This window comes from Vanacampus margaritifer, chromosome 2 (assembly GCF_051991255.1).
Source record: "Vanacampus margaritifer isolate UIUO_Vmar chromosome 2, RoL_Vmar_1.0, whole genome shotgun sequence".
Classification (NCBI taxonomy): domain Eukaryota; kingdom Metazoa; phylum Chordata; class Actinopteri; order Syngnathiformes; family Syngnathidae; genus Vanacampus; species Vanacampus margaritifer.
In genome coordinates, this window is record NC_135433.1 from 1,528,583 (window position 1) to 1,555,469 (window position 26,887).

The 26,887-nt window shown below is 41.6% G+C and overlaps 1 long non-coding RNA gene across 2 annotated transcripts in view; it reads right to left on the reverse strand.

Annotated features, from left to right (window-relative positions):
- LOC144044419 (uncharacterized) overlaps positions 1-26,887 on the reverse strand; it is a 91,465-nt gene that overhangs the window by 6,583 nt on the left and 57,995 nt on the right. Inside the window, exon 3 of one of the 2 annotated variants that reach the window (XR_013291266.1) lies at positions 21,542-22,117. The exons of the other annotated variant lie outside the window; for it this stretch is intronic. This is a non-coding gene — a long non-coding RNA (uncharacterized LOC144044419). Of the gene's footprint in view, positions 1-21,541; positions 22,118-26,887 lie in introns of those variants that run through there. 2 annotated transcript variants of the gene reach the window in all.

The following is a 26,887-nucleotide window of genomic DNA, read 5'->3' on the forward strand; positions in this document are numbered from 1 at the left end:
TTTCAAAGAACCTTCAGGATATGGATCCCTGGAAATGGCCTTAAAATGTCAGCTTTGAACCAAGATGGCAGACTTCCCGTGTCTTACTGTTCATGTCTATTTGATACTTTTTTTTGTGGGTCCAGTAACGATAAATAAGCCCACCAAATTTCATTCTGCTACATGAAACTGGCTTCAGGGACTGAATTTTCAAGAACCCTTATGGATCCCTGGAAAAACTTTGAACCCAAATGGTAGACTTCCTGTGTCTTACTGTTCGTGTCTATTTGAGACTTTTTTTGTGGGTCTAGTGATGATAAACAAGCCCACCAAATTTCATTGTGCAGAATGAAACTAGCTTTGGGGGCTGAATTTTCAGAGAATTCTGTTGGTGAAGATCCCTGGAAACGTCAGCTTTGAACCAAGATGGCAGACTTCCTGTGTCTTACTGTTTCGTGTCTATTTGGGACTTTTTTGTGGGTCTAGTGATGATAAACAAGCCCACCAAATTTCATTGTGCAGAATGAAACTAGCTTTGGGGGCTGAATTTTCAGAGAATTCTGTTGTTGTCCTAAAACGTCAGCTTTGAACCACGATGGCAGACTTCCTGTGTTTTATTGTAAAGTCTCCTTTAAAAACCTTAACACTGACTTGAGACCCTACACCTTTTTTTTGAGACTCTAGCCATGGTTTGAAACCATAAAAACCCATCACTTGAAACAATTACGTTGCCTTTAAAGCTTAAATTAAGATCCACGCCGTTTTTAAAACTCTTACTTTGAATATTTTTTTTAAATAGAAAAGTTAACCCAGGTTTGAAAGCTACCCCCGACATAGAACATCAGTTTGAGCCCCAATTTAAAGCCATGAAGCTTGTTTGCAACCCTCATTTGAAGTCGTACCTTTAGGAAGGCCTGCTTGCACTCTAGCTTTTTCCCCGTGAATAAAAAGTGAAGTGGCAAATTCTTTCCCACGCCGAACGCGTCCGAGAAGAACAAAGTGGTCCCGTTGCGTTTTTGTCTGTTTCTTCACCTCCTTCTTCTTGTCCTTCTCTTTTGTACCTGCAACCTTTCTTCCATTCAACTCGCCTTCTCGTCTTTTTCGGGTTCTCAGAGGCCTCATTATGACTTCAATCAAAACATTTTTATTTCTTCGCTCGCTGCTCCTAAGGACAAAATGGTCCCCAAAAAGTCCCAACCCCCCTCCCTCCTTAAGTGTCCATTCAACAGGGGTGCGCCTCGAACCTCCTCAGGGGCGGCCATTGTGTCTTGGCAAGTCGTACAGTATCGGAGGGGGCGGGCAGGACCCCCAGATCCTGAATGGGGTCCTCATTAGACCACAATGGCACAGGAAGGGTGCAAGCTATTAGGGCCAAAAAGGAAGTGTCGCCATTGTCCCAACGCACACACACGGCTTGAAACCATACTTTACAATCGTCTCACAGATTTGAAACTGTCATTTCAAACCCTAATCATTCCTTGAAACTTTGATTGCCTACTTCAAAACCCTAACAGCAGCTTGCCACCCTAATTTGAAATTGTAACCCAAGCCTAAAACCTTCAATTGAAACCCTAACTAAGACTTGAAACCCCAATTTGAAAACATCACTCTTGTTTGGAACCCTAACCTAAAACCATCATTTGAAAGCCTTGAAACTCTAACTTGAAAGCCGAACCACTGTTTGAAACCCTAACAGCCGCTTGTAACCTTAATTTGAAACCATAACACATGAAAATAGAAACCTGACTTGAAACCCTAACAATGCTTTGAAACCCTAATTTGAAAACATAACTTGCTTTGCCTTAAAACTCTAACCCTGGCTTGAAACCTTACTTTGATCGCCTAAGCCTTTTTTACACCCTAAAAACAAATGATCGTTTATGCTTGAAACCCTTATTTGAAACCACAAGTGTGTCTAAAACTATACCCCCCCCCCCCAAAAAAAAAAAAAAACAAAGTACAAAAACCCTTGCACAGTTTGGCTTAAGCCCCCTAGCAGGTAAACTAGCACCATCGTAGCTAGCTAGAGAGCTATGTAGCTAGCGCCTGGGGCTAAAGCCAAACTGTGGCAGGGTTTTTGTACTCTTTGGAACTGGATTTGCCACCTCTGCTTGCAACATAACTTTAAAAGTTCAACAATGGCTTGAAACCATAATAAGTGTAACCCTGACCACAACTCAAATTTAAAACCATAATTGTAACCCTAATTTTAACCCCTAACCCTGGCCTGGCCTAAAACCTTACTTTGACATCTTAACTCTTAACCCATAACAAACTAACTTGAAACTGTATTTTGAAGCCTAATTTGGAACCACTTTCTTGGCTCAAAACCCTAATTTGGAAAACTCCCCCTTATTTGGGAGGCAAGGAGGGGCTTCAACCGCCTGACGATTTGGGATTCCCCAGATCCTGAATGGGGGTCCCACTTGGGCCACAATAGAGTTGAGGTGGTGGGGTGGGGGTGGGAGGAGGGTTCTGTGGCTATTAGGTCCGCGCACGCACGCACGCACGCACGCACACACACACACACACGCACACACACACACACACACAAAAGCAGGAATTTGAGGTGAGAAAATTTTGGGAATTTTTTCCACCGCCTGCGACATCACATGATCACATGCACACACCCACGCACACACTATGTGGGAGTGTGCGTCTTTTGCGTGTTAAAAAGTGTGTGTGGTTCTCGGGGGAAAAAGTGTCCATTGGTGCTAATCTGCCAGTGTTGGATTATGATGTGGATTATGCAAATGCAGGCTAATATATTCATGTGCACAAAGGTTGACGTCGACGCTGTATGAATACGCGCACAAAGGAATTAGAAAACAAAAAAGGGGGCGGGGCCATTTGGTGGAACGTGTCGTCACCTCCTCAAGTGGTCGCGCGTGCGAAATGGATTTGAGTGGGCTGACTTTCTATGATATGGACAGCCTCAATGGACTTTCATGTGCTTGTAGGTTGTACGGACTCGGGTTCTAGCAGCCTTTATAAGGTTCAGTCGACTTCTATCAAAATTGATCAGAAACTTCAAATCAGATTGCATCCTGTCAAGTTCTATCAGTTGTTGTCATCAGTTCCAAAGCGATTGTCTCCACTTCAACTGGCTTCTTTTCGGGTTCCGTCACGGAGCTTGAATTCCATTAGGTTCGATCCGTTTCTATCAGATTTGATCATCGACTACGCTTCAAATGATTTTGTTTTTCATACTTGTGTTGGGCTTTGATCACGTTCTTTAAGGTTCTATCATCAGATTTCCAAAGTTTGTATCAGCTTCTATCTGAGGAATTGTTTTTCATGCTTCCGCCAGGTTCGATCAGCTTCAACAAGGTTCGACAAACAGGTTGTATCGTCTTTTTGTCAGGTTTTTCATCAGTTTCTCGCGGGTTTCACGAGGATCATTCTACTTTGTCTATTGATTGTATTGATTTGAGCAACTCAGCATGCGCTTCTGTCGGGACGTAACCGCGTCTATCGGGTTCTCTCAAAGTTTTTCACTTTCTACTCAGATCCTGTCAAAATTGATCGGCTTCCATCCCCATTCAAAATCGATTGGGTTGAATCCACTTCTTTCAGCTTTTGTCATCATGGTTTAACTCTTTGACTGCCAGACGTTTTCAGAAAAGGGATGCCGTGGGTGCCAGCCAATTTAAGCATTTTTGACTGATCTTTCAAGGTCCACAGAAAATTATTTGTTTGTTTGGACTATGGAAACACACATACTACCAAATGAAAGATTGGACTCTCATCTTTCATCAGAAAAAATAGTTTGTTTCTACCTTATTTCGTTTTTCAGTAATCAACAATAGAAAATGGTTAGTTTCACCTGTTTTGAAAAAAAAAAAAAACGTCTTTTAACGTCTTTGGCACTCCTCCATAGGATTTTACTAAACGTTATTTAACGTTTTTGGCAGTCAAAGAGTTAATAGTTAATTGGCTTCTTTCTGATGATTTCATGCTCGTCAGCTTGCATCCGCTTTTCTTCGTTTCGATCATAAACTTGTGTCCAGTTCTATCGGCTTTCGTCAAGAGCTTCCAGCGTTTCTATCAAGTTGCATCAGGTTTCTTATGCTTCTATTGGGTTCGATCTTCAACTTTTATTAGCTTCAACTCAAAACGAGTTTCCGCCTGGCGATTCTATCAAGTTTCATCAGTGTTAAGTTGCTTTGTTTGCAATGTTTTTACTCATGTCTTATTTTGAAACGTATGCTTTTCTTTTGAAAGGCCACGCCTGTATTTCCGTTTCCTGTTTTCAGTCCTCGGTTCACCATTCAGCTCGCAGTAGTAAATGACGACGCGCGTGTCCATTCTGATTCGTTCCAATTCTAATTCATGATACGTTCTTTTCTGTCTTTAGTAAGAAGATTTGAGTCTTTATGTATCTTCTAAGTTCGTTTTGGCTGATGTTTGCACTTTTGACCAGTAGTTTAGTTCAGTGGTCCTCAACCCTGGTCCCCGAGGACCGGTATCCGGCCTGTTTGCCATGCCTCCCACAGCCAACACAGGTGATTCATATCATCAGCTAATCAGCCACCTCTGGAGAAGGCTGATAACGATCTCCACCTGTGTTGGCTGTGGGAGACATGGAAAACAGGCTGGATGCCGGTCCCTGAGGACCAAGGTTGAGGACCAGTAGTTTAGTTGATCGCTAACTGGTAGAGTGTGTGTCAGCTTCAACATCAGCTTGCGGAAAAATTGCGAGCTACTGAACGACGACGTTGAACGAGAATGTCACAAGCAGTAGCAGCAGTTTATTGGAGACAAGCCCACCAGAGGTGGTCCTTGGGGGGCGTCTCGTGGAGAGACAAACATGCCGGCTAATTGCTTTTGTCAGCCTTTTCAAGACAATTAAGGCTCCTTCCTTCCCTGCCAGCCTAATTGCAGCTGATAATGATGGTTCGGAACCTCATCTCCAGCCGTAATTAACACATGTGTGCTGACAAATTGACCCACTTGATTCTCTGCAAATCCCAGCAGTCATTGTGCTGCTAATTGGGCCCAATGTAAGCAGATACTTAGAAGCGTACACCCCCCCTCCCCCAATAAGCCCCCCCCCTCCCCACACCTCCGACCCTCCCTCGCTGCTTGCTCTACATTGAATACAATCCTAACCTCCACAATCAACAGCGTCGCAACCCAAAAGCCTTCGATACAATTTCAACTCATAAAAACTAGGGGTGTGAGGTGACTACATTTTGTAATCGTAATTAATCGCATGACTTCATGAGTTAACTCACAATTAATCGCACATTTTATATCTGTTCTAAATGTATACAATAAAAATATTTGTTTCTACGTTTCCTACTCTTGTTAACCTAAAAGTGGAAAAAATGTTAAACTAATAGAAATATAGTCACTGATAGTCATTTCATAATAATTCCTAAAATTTAGTTAAAATTAGAAAGATGTACTGTTGTGTAAAAAACGAGTGTGATATCGATTGGTGTTGCGGTCATTTTTCTGCCACTAGATGGCATAATTGCATTTGTAAGGCAGCTCAGTGCATTTTCTTTTTTATTTTAAGAGCTATCTAATCTTTAACATGAAGCAACTTTTTAAAATTGTAAAATACAACTTGACACTCCACAAATATATGCATTGTTTCGATAAAATGTATTACTGCTAAATTTGAACGTGGATGCGTCTGCTGCATTGCGATTGGAATTCCCCTCGTACATGCTTTTCAAGTAAGGGGCGGTCATTAAAAAATATTATTGTGACATTAAAGCAACTTTAGATGAACTCAAAATGAACGCACGCATTTTGACACCCCTAAAAAAAAACACTAAATATAATCTAAAACAGGGGAAGGTGCATGCCGTGCCATTTAGTAAAAAAAAGAAAAAGAAAAAAAAAGATTATTCTCATGAATAAGCTACCTTGGTGCCCCAATTGATTTTGCAAACTGGAGAAATTGTTGGGGCCCGAACACAACCTCTCAAAATTCACTTAGTCGATCCCTTTGGAAATAAATGAACATTGGGTGCAAATATCAATAAGAATTCACATGAAAGCAAAAAATGAACCGGCTCTCAACAACAATCTGACTCGTCAACATGAAATTGAGTGGACATGTTTGTCACAACTGATCACAGAAAAAAGCCGCAAAGATGCAGGTCCGAAAATGGAACAGAAAGTTGGTCATTTCAAAATCAGCTTCTGGCACCAGCGTCACGTCACCAATTAACATCAGAATGGGCCAACATGTCTGCACCCCTGCCAGAAATCAAACTGGAAGTCGGCCATTTTGTTCTGTAGCAAACATTTTAGGGTCAATTGTTCCATTCCATAAAATTTCCTCGAGCATTTTATAAATCGGCGGGCAAACACCGCCGGTGAATACATTTCGGCGCTTGCTGCTTGTCGTCTGTTCTCCGCACCCCAAATCGGATTCGGTGCTTTTCTATCGTCCAGCCGCCATCAACAAAAAAATGGATCCGGTGTTTGTCGTTCTTTAACCGTTGAGGAATATTTTCCCGGCACGAGTTTTGTTTGCAGTTCTTCGTGAAGCGCCAGGAGCCTTAACAAGTTTTCTCGGGGAAACCCTGCAGATAAATCAGTGGCCAACACCAGTTTCAACTAACGATGTGAAATTGGGTCGATCGTGTCGGGCTGTACAAGAAAACCTCTCAAGCACACGTCAGGAATTAAAGTTGGCTATTTGACTTCATTTTGTGAGTTAGTGGCTTCGCAACTCAAGGTTATAAGCCATTTCAATCAAATGTACATTTAACTCTTTGACTGCCAGACGTTTTCAGAAAAGGGATGCCGTGGGTGCCAGCCGATTTTAAGCATTTCGACTGATCTTTCAAGGTCCATAGAAAATTATGTGTTTGGACTATGGAAACGCACATACTGCCAAAACAAGATTGGACTCTCATCTTCCATCAGAAAAAAAAAAGTTTGTTTCTACCTTATTCCGTTTTTGAGTAATCAACAATAGAAAATGGTTAGTTTCACCTGTTTTGAAAAAAACGTCTTTTAACGTCTTTGGCACTCCTCCATAAGATTTTACGAAACGTTATTTAACGTTTTTGGCAGTCAAAGAGTTAAATGTGTCACCTTAACAACGTGAGTTTTCACGCCTTTTTTTTTCTTCTCCATACTCGCAATGCATTGTGGTCCATATCAATCCGGTTGAGTGAGCATCAATGTTGTTGCATTATGGGTAATTTTGAGTGGCCTATTGTCGCTCTCTGGACATTGGGACACCCCTACAAAATGGCGCGGCCCCTCAGTAGGGCACTTTAGGGAGTCGGGTGCACATTCAGACACAGCCTTGGAAGACCGTCGGGATCGGGGTACCCGAGGACCGCGGGTGAGAACCGCTGTCACTTGCCATTATCGGTCCAGACGGGGGATACAATTTAAAAATGTTAGCTGACTTAATTTGCAATTTGAACTTCAATTGTTGCTTTAAAAACACGAGTTAACTTAACTTGAAAAGGCAAGTGGTATGAATATTTATTATTTTAAATTTGAAACGTGAGTTGAAAGGATATAAAATTGTATATTCCTTTGACAAAAGAAATCAGGTTTTCTTGAGTGGATAATGTAATGTTGTGAGTTTTAAGTTCAAATAACCATTTGTCATTAAACATCGAGTATAAGTGAATGATGCGAGTTGAAACCGCATTTAATTGTACGTTTCCTTGACAAGAGAATGCAAGTTTTCTTGAACTGATAACATAATATAGTAATTCATTTAAGGCAGCAATTGGACTTCAATTTTTAAGTGGAACCCGCCAAATATTTTTAACAGTGTGTCTGCTGTAGCTCGTCGTACAAAAAAGTCTCTCAAGAACCCAAGCCTGCAACTAAACAGGAAACCGCTCATTTTGTTTGGAGCAGCCATTTTAGACTCACATGTACCGCCGACAAAGTCAGAACAAATAAAGTCTTTTTCATGGATGGACATGAAATTGAGTGTGCGTCTTCTAGAACTGTTGCATGGAAAAGTCTCCAGGCCCGATGTCGAAAACTCAACAGGAAGTTGTCCATTTTGGTTTGTAGCAGCTATTTTGGGTGAATTCCGACAACTCCTACTTAGTCATTTCCCCAAATGGAAGCAGGTGTACTCAATACAAGCAGTTGGAGGATCCGCTGTGGAAAAAAGGGGGTTCGAAGATCCGTTATTTGCTCCAGCTAGGAAAGAGGCGGCTCGCTCTCAGGCATTATCAGTGGGCCGCGACCACCCGCGCCCCCCTTGCTGACCCGCTGTCAGTCAAACAGCACAATACCGCCCTCCTTCCCCAACCCCACCCTATTTGCTCAACCGCCCCCTCCCCTCAACCCGCCGCCGCAGCCGCCCACGCTCCGGCCAACAAGGCGCGGCGACATTTGTGCTTTGGTAGCGCTGAATGCGGGTCATTAGTCAACAGCCGGCTCGCCGTTCATGCGACGCTGCGTCGGGTCGAGTCAAGACACGATGGCTGGAGAAAGCAAAGCGCATGAATCCAGAATGCCCCCCCCCCCCACACCCACCTCCACACCCTCAAAAGGGGGGTGCACGTTCTCATGCGGGACACAAAGTGGCAAGAAATATTCCATTTTGGCTTCAAGTAGAAGAGTGACTTCACAAAAGCTCAGTCAGTGTTGACAACGTAGCGATTGGGTCGCTATATTTACTTGGGCTGGGTTTTAAAAAAAATCGAATAATCGATATCGAATCGCTGTTTTGTCAGCTTCAGTCAACCTAGAACATTTAACAAATAATAGACATGGAAAGGAAGACGGGATTTCAATTGTTTTCGCTCGCGAGGAGAACAGACAGAGCGTGTACCCAAGTGTCTCTTTTCCGCTCTGTACACACTTCGCCGCGCCCTCTCTTTTTATTGGATCTTCACTAGTTACATAGCAGTTGCTGTTCTAAAGGGGAGGGATACACACAACAGGAACTTCAAAGCAGTCACGGATACAAATCCTCGTGCAGATGATAACGTAGACATGTTTTACTTCAGCACTGAAAGTTTCAAAGTCAAAGCTTCAACAGTTCAATCGTAACATATTCCAGTCGCCATCTTGCGATAAGACCACAGTTCTTTTTTCTTTTTTTTTGAAGATGAAGGAGCATGAGTCAGACTCCCTTTTACTTTCTTCACAGAATAAATGCTTAAAAGAGAAAATATGGGGTCAATTTATGTACATTAATCCTAACAGTTTTCCTTTTCAAGCCCAATAATAGATTCATAAAACCATGAATTATTATTTAAATATTATTTAATTATTTGATCTATTTAATGATTTAAATCTCTTTTTTCCCCATAAATTCAGAAGAAAATAGAATTTTAAAAGCCATATTTTTGTATCTTATACTGTCTTCTTGAAATTTACTGTTCACATGAATTTAAAGTAGTTTCTTACATTTCTGAAAGAGCTGACTTATTGCACTTTAAGACAATTCATACTCCTTTAAATTTCTTTGAATTAGAATTATGAAAAATATTTTGATGTCAATGTCTGTGTAACACTCAGCTATCCTTCCTTCCTTTCTTTAGTCTTTCCTCTGGTCTCTTGAGGTCTCCCTAATCAGATGGAATTCAGATGTTTCTGGGCTTGGGTAAAGATTCTGCTTTTGTAACTCTGTGGGAGGTACAGTAGGTGGTGTCTGGTTGGTGCTGGAGTTCACCTTCTTTCCTTTGATCCTTCCTCTGGACTCCTTTTCCCCCATTTTTCAAAGACGTTTATTGAACTCTTTGTTAAAGTGACAACATGCAAATGGCAACAATTTTAAATCTAAAACATCCTCAAAGACTGTATAAACAGTACATGGTTGTATTTAAACATCCCAGTCAGTGTCAGGGGGAGCTCAATGCTCAGCTCTTCAATCGTTTAGAGCAAATTGCGATTATATGTGTCAGCGTGACTTTTAAAAAATGTTTTTTTAAGCCAACCAAACTGAAAGTTGGCGGCAGGACGGTGCTAAGAAAATCAATATTGACGTTTAGTTGCAACGGCGACTAATCCCTCGGAAAGAATGACGAGTGTGCGGCGGAGGAGGATGAGGAGACCACCCAAGACCTCCTCCGCCGATCTCTTGGTGGCGGAATTCCACCGTCAAGGATCAGGTGGCAGGCAGACGCTGGAGTGAGCCATCCAAAACACCTTTGATCGCCACCGGAGATCTCGTGAGGAAAGATGACGGGAATGGTAAACGTATATATATATATATATATATATATATATATATATATAAAAAAAAGATGATTTACAGATTGAGCCATTCAAAAGCCCTTGAGTCTCGTTGGAGGAGTCCCAAAATCTAAAACTGTGAGCGTCAAAGTAGTGCTGTCACTAATCAATATTTTTAGTATCAACTAAAGATAGACTGATATGTTTTTTTTCAGGGCTGATACCGATGCCGATTATTAGTAGTCAACGAGGCCAATCACCGATATTTGAAGCCGATTATCATTTAGCGCTAAAATTGGACGTCAAAACTTTGAGTAATAGCGACAAGCTCCCAACATTTGAAGCCGATTTTCATTTTCGGTAAAAAACAGAAAAAATATATTGGCATCAACATTTTGGAAAATGCAAATGTCAATCTTGACTTTGTTGCAATGACTTAAAGCATGAATGATTATTGACTTTTCAATTTTTTTTTCAAATGTAGAAGTTTTTGAATTGTATTTTATTTTAAATCTTAGACAATATACTTCCTTTTATACTTTTAAAAAAATGTTCAGGGAGCTCCCAGTTCAGGGAGATTAAAATGGTTTTCGCTTTACCTTTCATCGGCCATCAGATTTGGAAAAAAGGCCGATACCAATATTCGTCAAAATGCCCAATATCGGCGCCGATAATCGGCCTGTCTATCCCTAATATCAACGTAGTTCTAAAAAATATATTCATTATTGCATTAACGGAAATGTTTTTTCAATTGTAACCTTTTTGTTTGTTTTAATTAACCTCGCTGATTACTAAGGAACCGAAAAAGCTTGAAACCATTTTTTTTTTCATCTGGTGAACGCGAAGGATTCTACGCTGACGTTTGGTGGGTTTTGTTCTGGTCTGAAAAGATTTGTGAGAATGCTCTGAAATGGTCAGTCAGGTGACCAGTCAATGAGTCTCATATCCGCGCTTCAACTTTGGCAGTAATTGGGCGGATTTGCACACTTGGAAATTGCCGAAATGCGAGAAAACTGGCACGTCATAACCAAAACGACTGCCAACGCGCGTTTCAAAGCTCGGCTGACATGCGCCCTGCTGCGCTGAGAATGCGCAACGGATTCCGTGTCAATCGGTCGCACTGGAACCGGATGCGAGCGTCCGGTTGCTATGCAGGACGGTCATTTGCCAGCCTCGTCTTCAACGAGCAAGAAGAGTCGCCTGCATTTAACTTGTGCCGAGAATGTTTGGAAAAAATGAGGAGGAGCTCATATACAGTTGACGGAACTGCCGGCGACCCATCCTTCCTGCTTCCGATGAAAGCCAAGATGATGACCTGAACATCTGCGCGTCCCACGCGCAACTCTTCCTCCACGACGGAAACAAACACGACATTGAGCGGCAGCGGCGACCGCTCCCGGGAGATGCTGCGGCACATTCCGCCAGACGAGATGGGACGCTTAATGCGATCAACGGAGAAGCGGGACAATCTTGTGCGGGCGCTGTGGGACTTCCACCAAATTCCTTTCCCAGAATTCCCAAGCTCAGCTTTGCCTTTTTTTTTTTTGTTTCGCAAAAACGAGCTCCATGATTCCATTGAGGAATTTTTCCAAGCAAGCGTGAGAGGAGGAAGTGAGGAAAAAAATTATATATATATATATATATATATATATATATATATATATATATATACACATATACATATATATATATATATATATACACATATACACCCTGAGTTTTTGCCTTTTGAGGATCAGCACCTCCAAATCCGAAACCATGGTCCTCAGTCGGAAAAGGGTGGAGTGCCCTCTCCGGGTCGGGGAGGAGGTCCTGCCCCAAGTGGAGGAGTTCAAGTATCTTGGGGTCTTGTTCACGAGTGAGGGTAGGTTAGAGCGGGAGATCGACAGGCGGATCGGTGCAGCGTCTGCAGTGATGCGGACGCTGTATCGGTCCGTTGTAGTGAAGAAGGAGCTGAGCCGAAAGGCAAAGCTCTCGATTTACCGGTCGATCTACGTTCCTGCCCTCACCTATGGTCACGAGCTGTGGGTCGTGACCCAAAGAACAAGATCCCGGATACAAGCGGCCGAAATGAGTTTCCTCCGCAGGGTGTCCGGGCTCTCCCTTAGAGATAGGGTGAGAAGCTCGGTCATCCGGGAGGGACTCAGGGTCGAGCCGCTACTCCTCCACGTTGAGAGGAACCAGTTGAGGTGGCTCGGGCATCTGGTTCGGATGCCTCCTGGACGCCTCCCTGGGGAGGTGTTCCGGGCATGTCCTACCGGCAGGAGGCCCCGGGGACGACCCAGGACATGCTGGAGAGACTATGTCTCTCGGCTGTCCTGGGAACGCCTTGGGATCCCGTCGGATGAGCTGGCTGAAGTGGCTGGGGAGAGGGAAGTCTGGGCTTCCCTGCTAAAGCTGCTGCCCCCGCGACCCGACCCCGAATAAGCGGAAGAAGACGGACGGACGGACACATATACACTAGGGGTGGCAGGCGGTAATTTTTTTAAAATTGTAATTAATCGCATGACTTGTGAATAAAAGTGGAAAAAATGTTTAACTATATATGGCTGCAAGTTTTAGTCATTGATGCAGTAATTTCATAATAATTTGTAAAATTGGGTTAAAATTAAAAGGTTATACAGACGCTCCCCACCTTACGAACGAGTTACGTTCCGGACGATCGTTCGTAAGGTGAATTTGTTCGTAAGTTGCTTCAGTGCTATATTTTGTATTATAATTTATGTTTAAAGCCTATATAAGTATATTGAAGGTTTATATAAGTATGTTTAAGGCTTGTACAAGTAACCTGCATTGGTTTGTACTGAAAAAAACTTTTAATAAAATGGAGAGAATACGTACAGTACTGTACTGTACTACGTATGTTAGAGAGAGAGCGAAAGACACACACACAGTATGTACATGTACGTAATAAGATAAATAAAATGAAGTTTAACTTACTTTTGGAAGATGTACTCGATGCTTAAGGATTTGATGGAGGAAGAGGAGGATTTTATATCATGAGAGATTCTTCGTCGTCGCTGGAATCGGCTTCAAAAGTTATTTCCTGCTTCATGGGCACCGGCGTTTCCTCCTCCTCCTCCTCGCCACCTTGCTCAGCCTCCAATGAGCTCTCACGGCGCCAATCGTCGGTATTAGCGGCGGAAAGAAACACTACGCGCAATACAAAATCGAACTTACAGCATTTCTTTCCGAACATTTTTCGACATACCGTACGCGCAGAAATGTTCGTATGTGCCGTTGTTCGTAACTCGAATGTTCGTAAGTAGGGGAGCGTCTGTACTGTACTGTAAAAAACGTGTGTGATATTGATTTGCCTTGTGGTCATTTTCTGCCACTAGATGGCATAATTGCATTTGTAAGAAGGTGACACCTCAGCGCATTTAATCTTAAGCAATCTAACCTTTAACATGAAGTAACTTGTGAAATGCTGCACATTTTAAAAAATTGTAAAATACAACTTGACCCCAGTCTCTAATTTAATTTATTACTGCTAAATTGTGAGGTGTATGTTTCTGCTGCGTTGCAATTGGAACGGGCTCTTTGCACAAATCCACTACTTCCTGAACTCGATACCACTCCTTCATTTCCTGTCTTTCATGATTGGACAAACTGATTAATCCAGGTGTGTCTGGCCATTGTCGTCGTGGTTACTGAGGTCAGCCACACCTGGATTGATCAATTTGTCCAATCATGAAAGACAGGAAATAAAAGAATGGTACCGAGTTCAGGAAGTAGTGGAAGGAGCCCGTTGCCCCATTACAGGCTTTCCAAGTAAGGGCCATTTTAAAAAATAGTGGAACTTTAAATTAACTCAGAATTAAAGCACACCCCTTTTTCTTGAATGACAGTTGCACCAAAGCGGGGTAAAGATGTTGTATTGTCAGCGCAGAGGGATCACTCGCACCCGACACGCACGCAGGCGCCAAAATAAACAACGGCAGCGCGGTGTCGTCAAAGCGCGGCAGAACCCTGCTGAGAGGAACGTCCACCAAGCGTGGGCGGGACTTGAAATGGAGGAAAACGAGGCGCACTTGCCGACACTGACAAACAGTCGACCCGGGTGCGGAATGCTGTAGAAAGGTGAGCTCCTGGTGGGAAGCGACGGCATGATTGACAGCTGCTGACGTTTCTGCCCTCATTAGACTTGTCACGCTGCAGAAAAAAAAACTAATTGTGACTTTTTCTTCAACTTTTTTCTTTTTGTTAAAAAAAAAATAAAAATCTGTCATTCTAATGAGTTGGATTTCTTTCTAAACTCTCAAATGATCTTCTTCAGGCTTGACTGCCGTCGTCATCGCAATGATGAGGAGGAGGTGGAAGAAAATGAGGAAGAGGATGAGGAAGAGAACAAGTGCGTGAGGATGATGATGATGATGATGAGGATGAAGAGCTGGACCTTGTGGAGGATGAAGAGGATGGTGACAAAGAGCAGGATGGGGTGAATGAATCTCATGATGATGATGATGATGGTGATGATGAAGAGACTGATAATGAGAAGAAGGAAGACATAAATGTGAATTCATTTACTGCCATTGACGGCTATAGACGTCCAAAATTAATGATGGGGAGGTTGAAGATGATGAGGATGATGATGATGATGATGATGATACTGAGAAGGAGGACAAGACTGAGAAGGATGAAATAAATAGTGCCGGGTGATGATCATCATGAGGATGAGGAAGAGGAAGATGAAGAGAATGATGAAGAGGAAGATGAGGAAGTGAACAAGGGGGTGTTGATGATGATGATGATGATGATGATGATGATGATGAGAAGGAACACAATGAGGATGGTGAGGAGCAGGAGGATGTAGAGGTTTGGTGATGAAGAGCAGGGCGGGGCGAAGGTCATGACGATGAGGAGGAAGATGAGAAAGGCGAATGAAGAGGATGATGAAGAAGACGGACATTGAAAATGATGAAGAACAGGATGGAGTGAATCTCATCATGACGAGGATGATGATGAAGGATACGGAGGTTGAGGAAGAGGATAATGAAGAGTATGAGGAAGAGCAGAATGGGGGAGTGGGAAGACAAAGGGGGAGAGGATGATGATGAGGACGTTGGGGTGACGATGAAGATGATAGAGGGAATGAGGAACAGCACAAGAGGATGATGATGATGATGATGAAGAGTTGGGAAGAGAAAGAGAGAAGACGATGATGATAATGATGAAGAGCGAGGAGGATGAAAATGAAGAAGATAATGAAGATCAAGAAGCGAACAAGGGGTGAGAATGATGATGATGATGATGAGGAAGCTGAGGATGGCGATGAAGAGCTAAGAGGAAGAAGAGGATGATGATTTGCAGTTGGGTGAGGATGAGGAAGATGGGAGAGTGAGTGAATGAGAATGACGAAGGGCAGAATGGGGTGAATTTCATCATGATGACGATGAGATGATGAAGGATACGGAGGTTGAGGAAGAAGATAACGAAGAGCATGAGTGGGATGAGGAAGGCGGCGATGATGACGATGATGATGAGGAAGCAGGGGTGACGATGAAGATTATGGGGTTGATGATGAACAGCAGCACACCTGGATGATAATGATGAAGAGCGAGGACGAGGATGAAAATGGAGGTGAGGAAGAAGAAGATGATGAAGATGGACAATGAGAATGATGAAGAGCAGGACGGAGTGAATCTCATGATGATGATGATGACGAGTTGGGAAGAGAAAGAGGCAAGACGATGATGATAATGATGAAGAGCGAGGAGGAGGATGAAAACGGAGGTGAAGAAGACGATGAAGATGAGGAAGAGAACAAGGGGGTGATGATGATGACGACGAAGCTGAGGATGGCGACGAAGAGTTAGCAGGACGAAGAGGATGAGGATGAGGCAGATGGACAATGAGAATGATGAAGAGCAGGTTGGCGTGAATCTCATCATGATGAGGATGAGGAAGAGGAAGAGTAGAAGTGAGGAGTATGACTACGAAGGCGGCGAGGAGGAGGATGATGATGATGATGATGAGGAAGCAGGGGTGACGATGAAGATGATGGGAAAGATGATGAAGAGCAAAGGCGAGGATGAAAATGGAGGTGAGGAAGAAGATGATGAAGATGAGAAAGAGAACAAGGGGGTGAAGAGGATGATGATGATGATGATAACGAGAAAGCTGAGGATGGCGATGAAGAGTTAGCAGGATGCAGAGGATGAGGATATGGAGTCGGGTGAGGATGAAGATGATGATGAAGTTGAGCAGTAGTGTATGATGATGATGATGATGATGATGATGATGGTGAAGAGTAGGCGCCCTATCTGCCATCGTTTGCTTGCGTCTGCCTTTCAAGCGTTAATGAGCACTTTTCAGGCCACTCGGCGACTTTTGTTATCTGCCAAGCATCACCGGCCGCGCTTCTTCTTCTTCTCGCTACTCTCTGCGTGACTAAATGACGTCGCCCCCTGGGGGCTAATTAGGGGCGTGACCTCACTTATTTACATTTATAGTGAATCCGCACAGTGAGGCGGCCTTTAGAAAAAGTCATTAACCCCTTTCCTACCGTGTCACATTCCCATTACGCGTCATTGTTCTCCGCTACCGAATATTTTCCCACATGTCAGTCTGTTTGCACACGCCATCTGCATACATGTGATTCTGTGCCGACACCTCACAATTGCACCTCAAGCTGAGGGTTCCAAATCCACCTCAAAAGTAGGACGAGACATCAGAATTGCAAGCATGACATGGTTTGTACCTCATGAGAGCGACTCGTGCACACATTTCGCTTGTTCTTTGGCTTTTTGGTGACACGTGTGGAAAGTTTGAAGAGGAATAATGATGTATACAGGAAGTGACATCAGCATATGCAGTTGATTTTTTGAGGCATATTCTTTTGTGAGTCAAATCACTCTTTGGTGCTGGAAGGCCTTCCTCATAATAGTGAACAGTGAGGCTTATTGGCCGTCGTGAGAAGTGAAGTACCGGCGGCCATCTAACGTTGCCACTCGCTAAGCCCGCCTAACTTGAATACTTATATATATCTATATATACAGTATATATATATTCAATCTGAACCATTACATTTTATATGAGATAACAGGTGTAGGGTGCATTTTTTTTAATCAATGATGTAGTCAAAACTAAATTAAAAAGATTTTTTGGTTAATTCGTTTAGGTGCAAAAGTAAGTGAACCCTGAGCTGCATTGCTTAAAACAAGCAGTCAAGTAAAATCAGGTAAGACAAATTGGTAACTTAAACTAACCCCTGAAATGGACCAATGAAATGAGAAGCGAAGAAATTGTGCGTCACTGACTGAAAGGGAGACAACACTTTAGTCTTACCCAGGTGAACCCATACAGGTCAGTCATGCTGAGAGGAAGAGAAATCTCATCTACTTAGTGACAACACATCTGTCTGGGAAAAGCTATTAAGTCGTCTAAAAAAATTGAGCTTCATCATTCCACTGTGAAGCAGATCATATGCAACTAAAAATGACTACAATCCTGCCTAGAAGTGGACGACCTTCGAAAATATCAGCAAGAACCACAAGACAAATGATCATTCCGGTAAAAAGCCAACTCAAACATCACAAGGAGGGATTTGCAGACCTCTTTTGCTGCATCTGGGACACGTGCATGCTTCAACAATCGGAAGAAAAGTCAATCGACAAGGCTTGCTCACAAAAAAGATCAAAGCTGCCCATCTCAACTTTGCCAGAGAGTACCTGGACAAACCTGAAGCTTTTTGGAAGTCCCGTCTGTGGACAGATGAGTCCGAAATGGAACTGTTTGGTGAAAAGTCAACACTGCATAGCAGCAAGAGAACCTTCACCCTAGAGTGAAGCATGACGGTGAGAATGTTAAGTTCTGGGCTGGCTTTTCATCCTCAGGACCTGGACAACTCCACATAGTCCAGGGAATCATGAATTCAGAGGAATATCGTGAAATCCTGGACCATAACCTGAAGCCGTCCTTTGTGAAGTTACAGCCTGGTAGAAGATAACAATAATCCGGAAGAGGCCGGACTGAGATGGTTTGGACATGTCCAGAGGAGAGATAGTGAGTATATTGGCAGAAGGATGCCGAGTTTCCAAATGCCAGGCAGAAGGTCTAAAGGAAGACCAAAGACAGAGCGAGAGAGAGCGCGTGTACGCCCGCGCGAGTGGCACCGTTGCTACATGTCGGGGAGGTGGGAACCAACGAACTGAGCATACTCAATATTGGAGTAATCCAAAAGTAATCCACTTACATTACTTTAATATTATGGTACTTGGATTACATTACTAACTACATTTTGTTTTAAGCAGGTAACTTGTAACTGTAATGGATTACATTTTAAAAGTAACCCTCTCAACCCTGCATATGTGTTTAGGTATATATATATATATATATATATATTTATTTTTTGTGTTTATTTTTCAGGTAGAGGCGACTTATGCTTGTATATTTGAGATGCATACCTCAGGTCAGAATTTTTACCACCTGAGGATAAACAGGGTCCAACAGTGGCCCGATGGTCCGCCACTGGCCCACCAGTAAGTTCTAGGGCCAAACCAACTGTTCTTACCTTTATGTACAATAGTTACCCACAATGATCAATGGTCTGATTGTCAATTACACAGAAATCTTCCCCAAAATCTTGATTTCTCAAAAAAATACCATGCGTGACGTGAATCTGCTGAAAAATGATGACGCGGTGCGGTGACCCCAAATGGGACAAGCCGAAATTCTGATGGCATCGGTGAAGCATGTCGTCCCTCTCTTACAAAGAATTGAACTCGTTGGCCAATTTATTTATTCATTTTTACATCAAATTAGTCAGAAGTCTCAAAAGTTGCAAAATCTAACAACCAAACGTGACGTTACGAACGGGTGAGTGTGCTTTTGTAAACTAGCTGATATCTCTTGGCAGCCATGTTGTTTATGTAAACAGCGCATGTCAGCGGAATGAGTACGGAAGCCACAAATAAGCTTGACCATTATTTTTTTTACAAGCTCTACTAGCCCTTTTTTGAAACTCAACGCGAGGTGAGAATCATTTCATTGATTTCCGGTATTACTAATGATGAGTGATTATGATGGCCACAGTTTGACTCGGCAACGGACGATGCCATCGACAAACGATTGCTTCCATTGTTAACCACGGGGGGGGAAAAAGTTGACAAGCTTCCTGGCGGCAACAGATTGCGTTGGACTTAAGAGGAAATACAGACAAATGACACACACGCGCACGTGCGCGCAGCACAATCATGCGTGCAGACATTTGCAAATGCAATCACACAAAGTTACTTTCCAGGTGGTAAAAATCTTCATCTGTACCAAGACGACAAAAAAAAAAAAGCTTGTCTTCCTCACTTTTGGGATACGGATCCTTTCCTTTCTCCCTTCTACTAGTTTTGACTGTTTAAATTATGGCAGCTGTGAAAAAAAATATTAATAGGAATCCTGACTGTCATGACAAGTTCCAGTATAATACATTTTGTATAAACTTTATTTGTATGTACGCCGCCAGTGTGGTTTTTGGCGCAATGCATTCAGTGTGTAGAGATGTCGATTTTTTTTTTAAATATATATATAAATAATTTGCTTATTGGTTTACATAGTCCTTTATAGAAATAAATGGATTTTTTTTTTTAAAGCAATGAAAGAGCAAATTTACTTTGTAGAACAACATTTATTGTGCAAATCTCAACGTAGTGCAAAATAGTGCAAACAAAAATGATTGCTGACATTTGAAATGAAAACCGTACAAATGGCTTCGATGAAGTATTCACTTGAAGATCGCAAGGGCATGACAAGTGGCCGTTAGAAACAGCACAAGTCTTAGGTTTTATACTCTGTAACAGGTTTTCTTCTAAGATGATAAAGCAAATTGCTCGTATGAACTTTGCTAGCAGGCGCGGTCGCACGGCACATCTTGCAAATTATATGTTTCTTTTTTTTTTTTTCCTAGAGAGCTCAGTATTGTTCATTCGGTAATTTTACCGATTTGACATGTCATCATCATTGCTCTCCTTTTATATATATATTTTTTTTTATTTTTTTGTATGTGGGTGAGTTTTTGTATGTGTGAGTGTGCGAGTGTGTGTGTATTCATTACTTCACCTAAAACTTATTAAAAAAATCCCATACCGTTCACCTAAACCGAACACTTCCAGCCAGAGTCGTGAGGCCGTCAGGAGACCCGAGGAAGGACCAAAGTAAAGCAAGGACAGTGAAATCCAGCACCGACCAGACCCCACCCACCAGGCCACCAACCAGAGTCCTTCACCAACCCCAGAGACATCCAAACTCCAACAAATCAGGGAGACCCCAAGAGACCAAAGGAGAGACCGAGGAAATGAAGGAAGGACAGACGAAGCAGAGTGAGATCCACAGACACAAATGATATGTTTCTGCGGGCTGTCCAACTTTTCAAATCCGAACTATGTCCAAATAATTGACGCAGCGCTGTTTTTTTTTAACCAATTCCTCCGGCTCCGTGGATTCGGTGCTTGACGCCATTGTTACGCTGAGCGCGAGCCGTGCGCGGGACCGGGACGCAGATATGATGTCATCAACATGACGTCATCAGCACGCACTACCGCGGTAAGACGGTAGAGTCGAAATCTCTACCTTTGGCAGAATTTTGACTTTATATTGAAGATGCCACGTATTAGGGCTGCGTCGAACCACTCCTGTCACAATCCAAGTATCGCGATACCACTTAATGGCTCAATATTGCGGATCGTGTAAACAAGTATTGCGATGTATTGCCAAACGATATTTTGTCCCCGCCCTACCGTTTATATCACCCAGCCCTAGCTGGCTCTCTCCTGACCATTGCCAAACAGGTGCAAAGAAAGCCAGGTAAACCTCGTTACGTTCCTAAAGGGCGTCTGGTGAATGACGAGAGCGCAGCGTGGGGGGAGGAGTCTCTCCCGATCGCACGTCGTTTCTTTAGGAACGCTACAAGGCTCACCTCCTTTTCTTCATACCCGTTTTGCATCGCTCGGCAGAGAGCCGGCCGCCATTCTACGTCACTACGCACTGAATGCGTTGCGACATAAACAAAAATGGCAGCATGCATGCAAATAATGTTTCTACAAAATGTATTAAACTGGTCGGAAGAAGGAAGGAAGGAAGGAAGGAAGGAAGGAAGGAAGGAAGGAAGGACAGAAGGAAGGAAGGAAGGAAGGAAGGAAGGAAGGAAGGACGGAAGGAAGGAAGGAAGGAAGGAAGGAAGGAAGGAAGGAAGGAAGGAAGGAAGGGCTGACAGCCCCTTATAGAGTCCCTACCAGGTCAACAACTGACTTGAAACCCCAACACCGGCCTCAAAAGCATCATTTCAAGAACTCTGTTTAAAACCATAATCCTTGCTTGAAAACACAAATTGAGTCGCTAACTGTAAACCATAACAAAAACTAGAAATAACATTTTAAAACATGATAGGAGTAATAGGTAGTAGGACTAGATACGTTTTTGTACTTCTTACTCCTTTTGAACATGTACATTATATTATTGACAAAGTATTTTCTTCCTTCCTTTAAATTTTTATGTTTACTTCAACTTGTGTTTTTGTACTTGTAATGTGTTGATGTTTATATGTTCAACAAACCAAACCGAGCCAAACCAAAAAACCGAACCCAACTTTGAAAGTCTAATTCTGTCCTGAAAGCTGACTTGGGCATCTCGTATCAAACGCCCATTTTGGGACCTACTTTTGCCCCAAGCTTGCAGGTAGTTACATTCTGTACATAACGTGTATGTTTTGGATCACGTAAGCGGTGGCGAACGGCCAACGTTCTGCTCCTGCTCGTATTTCTCTTGGCCCGGGAAATTCTTTTTCCAGACGAGGGAGCGTCGAGGCTCCCGGGCCAGGAAGCGAGCCCTGGGGCGCTCCTCGTTTCCTGCCAACGAAGCCGTCGACATGCCGGACACGTCGCCAGTCTCGGTCCCAATCCCAGGGCAAGCGTCACCGGGGATGACATCACCGTAAGCCATTTTGGGGTGTCGAGTGGCAGAAGCAGGATTTCACTCGATGGACGACTCATTGGGTTCACTCACCAATGGACTTGACCTTTTGTTTGCAAGCAACAAGCACACGACGGCCACGCCCCCAGGAAACTTAGCAAAGATTCGTCCCCAGCAACAGTTTCATCCATTGACATGACATTTCTAGGATGCGTCTATTTTAACAGGATGCTCAAAAAAAGTCTCAAAAACCCTTCAATGGATTTACCAGGGAGTCCACTGATTTGGTTTGAAGCAGCCATTTTGCAGTCAGTTGTGTAAAGCAGAAAGTTACATAAATATTAATCAGCAACGTTAGGTATAGCGACTGTATATATATATATATATATATATATATATATATATATATATGTATATGTATTTAAAAAAAAAAAAAAAAAAAACATTTATAAAATTTTTTTTAATTGATTTGTTGGATTTAAAAAAAAAAAAAAAAAAAAGGAGAGCAATGATGATGTCAAATCGAATGAACAATACTGAGCTCTCCTGAGAAAAAAAAAAAAAAAAAAAAAAAGTATAGCGACTGTTAGAAGTAAAGTAAAGAAGAAGAAAGTACCTATATTTGATGTATGTCAAATTCAACTGCCTAGTAATTTTTTTTTCTTTAAAAATTCTTCTGCTTGTCTAGAGTTTTTGTTCTTTGTATTATATTCAATTTTTTTTAATTCATTTCATTTCATTTAATTCAATTTAAAAAATACAAACATTAAAATTTTCTATACATTTGTTTATTATATTATGTAACAAAACCAAACACTAGGTAATAACGACTGTATTTGATTTGTGGATGTTTGTTTTTAAAATAATGATATACTGAATTTTTTTTTTCTAAATCTTGCGCAAAAGAAATACACAAAAAAACTAACACTAAAACTATTACATACAAACAAACCTGCTCTGAAAATTAACTTTAAAAAAAAACTGAACTCAAAAGGACATACAAATTAACTATGTATCCATATTATGTTTATTAAAAAGGTAAAATATTCTTCTTCTTTTTTTTTTTTTACATTTGAGCTTCTTATATTGATGTCAAATTCAACTGCCTGTTAATTTTTTTCTTTAACAATTCTTCTGCTTGCCTAGAGTTTTTGTTCTTTTTTATTGTATTCCTCTTTTTTAAACAAATATTTGAAGAAAATATTTTTTTTACAAGTTCAAATACAAACATAAAAAAATTCTATAAAAACAGTGTAGGATTTATTAAATTATGCAACAAAACAAAATGCTAGTCAAAACAGTCGTTATGACCTGTACCTGTATTTGATTTGTGGATGTTTGTTTTAAAATAATATATTTACTGAAATATCTTGCACAAAAGAAATACAAAAAAAACCCTAACACTAAAAATCTGCTCCGAAAACTAAAACAAACGGCAAAAACAGAACAGAACTTAAAAAGGACATAAAAATGAAGTGCAATGAAAATCCCTAAACTCTCCTAACCCTGATTGCAAGCGCCTCGCACTGTGAACTCGGTTTGACCGAACGGAGTCGGCGAGGGAGTTGATGAACGGGCGACGGCCTTCGTCAGACCGCTTTAATAAAGTCAAACTGTCAATCATCTCACATGTCCCAGGGCGGCACATTTTGAGGCCGGCAGGGTTGCAAGCATCGCACCGATGGAATCCCGAGCATCTCCCCGCATTTCGGAAAAGCTCATCTTTACGCCATTCCCGTTCCCAAGTCTGAAATGAAAACAAACCTGCGCGCTCCCTGGGAAAAGTCGGCATTTCCCGGCCCAAGTGGGCCGCTCGCATGGAGCCGCTGTCGGGCCGCACAATGGCCGGCAGTGTTCTCATGGAGCTGAGTAAATAAATCATTGTTTGGCCGCCTGCTCGCACAAGCAAAACATGACATCAACAGTGCATAGATATGCCTGCTATGTACAGATTTGATTGGAAATTCAACATGAGGGAAGCAGACATTCTTGGCACAAGCGGGAAAGTCACAGAGTTCTTGGGAGCGTTGCTTCACTATATTAAATAAAAACACTTTTGACCAAATTTGTTTTGGTAAAAGGTCACGAGTCTGAAGGGTCAGGTGGTCAAAGAGACAAAGTTAGGATCCAAAATAGCTTGTCAGAAAAAACAACAACAACAACAAAAACATGTCAAATGTCAGACTTTAGTTTGAAGATTAGATATTTTGACAGTAAAATTTTATTTTGTGACATTATTTATTTTGTAGGACTGTCACATTTTTACATCATTTTACTTAATTATTTTTGTATTTACAGTATTTACTATGCATCCACATTATGTTTTGTAATAAAAACGTAACAAAAATATTCTTATTTATTTATTTATTTATTTTTACAGTTGAACTTCCTATATTGATGCTGGTCAAATTTAACTGCCTGTTAATTTTTTTTCTTTAAAAATTCTTCTGCTTGAGTTGTTGTTCTTTTTATTATAGTAATTAAAAAAAAAATAAAAGTATTTTTTTTACAATTTAAAATACAGACAGTAAATATGTCTATATAAACAGTGTAGGATTTATTATATATCTATTTTTAAATGCAACAGTTTTAAATAAATAGAATAAAAATTATGCATTTAATTGGTTGAGTATGAACTTGGTATTTTCTAAAAAAAATTATATAAAAAGGGACAATACTACTATATTGAGGTACTATCCCACTTTAACAAAACATTTCATGCATATGTTCTTTATCCTCTTGAATAATGACTCATTTCTGCAGCTTTCTGAGGCACTTCATGTTTGTGAAACTTTACTGCCCCCAGTGGTCAATTTGCACACAGCAGAAAGCATCGCAATGAATGAATCATGATGCAAGATGGTTTAATACTTCACATTCTAGTTACTTATCCAATTACTGTACATTTTTAGAAAGTACAATCAAATAGAGTGCTATTTTCTGTATTAAAATAAGGATAAAAACTGGATTCATTCAGAAGCATTTCAGTGGGGGAAATTGATTTGTAAAATGATCTCATTTCGCAAGTTTCACATTGCGGAAAATCAACAACTTGTCGACTCTGCATTCCCACATTGCCCACGTTTCAGCAAACAAGTTTGCCCAAAAAGTCCTTTCTTTATCCTTTGTTGTCATTTATTGTATTTATTTAGCCGCCATCAGCGCGGCTAACGTGACAAATTGGAGCGCGGCGGCGGCGGCGACAAAAGCGAGCGTGCTTAACAACGCTCGCTTCTTAGCCAACACTGGGAGGGAATTTCCAGCCTTCCTTTCTGCCTTTCTTTTCTCGACGTTCTGTCCGTGTGAACGACAATCGTGAAAGGATTTTTCTTTTTAAGGGCTGCAAATGGGCTGAGGGTGGACTTTGGGGGGTCAAGAATCAAAATGGGAATGACATTTGCCATCCGCGGAGTGTTCTTTGTCAAGACGCCTTTTCCTTGAGCGAGCCGACGTATTATCTGCATTGCAAATTGGCGCTGGACGAGTGGACATGGTGGGGGGGTCGGCGGGGGTCCTGGTTCCCACACACTCCCCATCCATCAATCAACCACGCCCCCTCGCACTCACAACCCATCCCCCTTGCCGGCTTCAGAGCACCCGGATGATTTGCAAAAGATTTTTTTTTTTTCACACTCAGATTTTCAATTTGAATTCCCAATCTATTGGAGAATACTGATAGACGCACAAAAAGTGCTACCGGACATCCCTAGTTAAGAACTACGACGTATAAGGGCCACGTGTATATATATATATATATATATTACAGGTTAGTTAATTGCATGATTTCAATTTAATCGCAAATTAATCGCACATTTTATACTTCAATTTATATCAAAATTGATAATAAAGTGTACAATATTTTTATCAAATTTTCAACATAAAACTGGGAAATATGGTAAATGGTTGCATTTTTTAGTCATTGATTAATTTCATAACCATTCATACTTTTTTTTTTATAGTTACTGTGCTGTAAAAAAAAAGTGTGACATTGATTTGCGTTAGCCATTTTTCTTTCATTAAATGGCATAAATGTGTTTGTAAAACAACTGTGACATTTTATTTCATATAAAGAGCTGACCCATTTTTAACTTGACCCCCCCCCAGTCCCCACAAATATATGCATTGTTATTTAATTTATAACTGCCAAATTGTGTTATAGTGACTCCTTTGCATAACGTTGAATGCTTTTATTTTGTTAAGTTCAATTTGGATGCACATTGTAAAATGATGCAACTTAACTGGAAACGAACCATCAAAGGTCGTTGTGTTCTTTTCATATTAAGAGCCTTCTAATTTTTAATATGGAGTAACTTGTGCATATTTTTGAAATTGGAATATCCAACTTGACGCCAGTCCCCACAAATATAGGTGTTATTATTTAATTTATTACTGCTAAATTGTGGCTCCTTTGAACGACGTTTTATGCTTTTATTTTGTTAAGTTCTCGGATGGGCATCGATTGTAAAGTGCCGCCGCTTTATTCCATGCCAGACCCGCTGCTCTGCTGGCAAGCAAGCCAAAAGCACGACGATGTGTTACACTTATGAGCTATTTTCTGGAGTTGCTGAATAAAATACGCATCATATTTAAAGATCAAGTTGCCCCAACTGGCAAGACGGCGTCCATTTGGCTCTCGAGAGTGCCACGGACACCTTTTGCTCAAGCAACCTAGCTCATTGCTAACGGCTAACCGAGTGTGTCAAAGCAGGGAACGGGTGCAAGTGCCACACAGTCCGAGTGTCTTCTCCACGCGAACATTCTGCCCCTTAACTCTTTGACTGCCAAAAACGTTAAATAACGTTTAGTAAAATCCTATGGAGGAGTGCCAAAGACGTTAAAAGACGTTTGTTTCAAAACAAGAGGTGAAACTAACCAT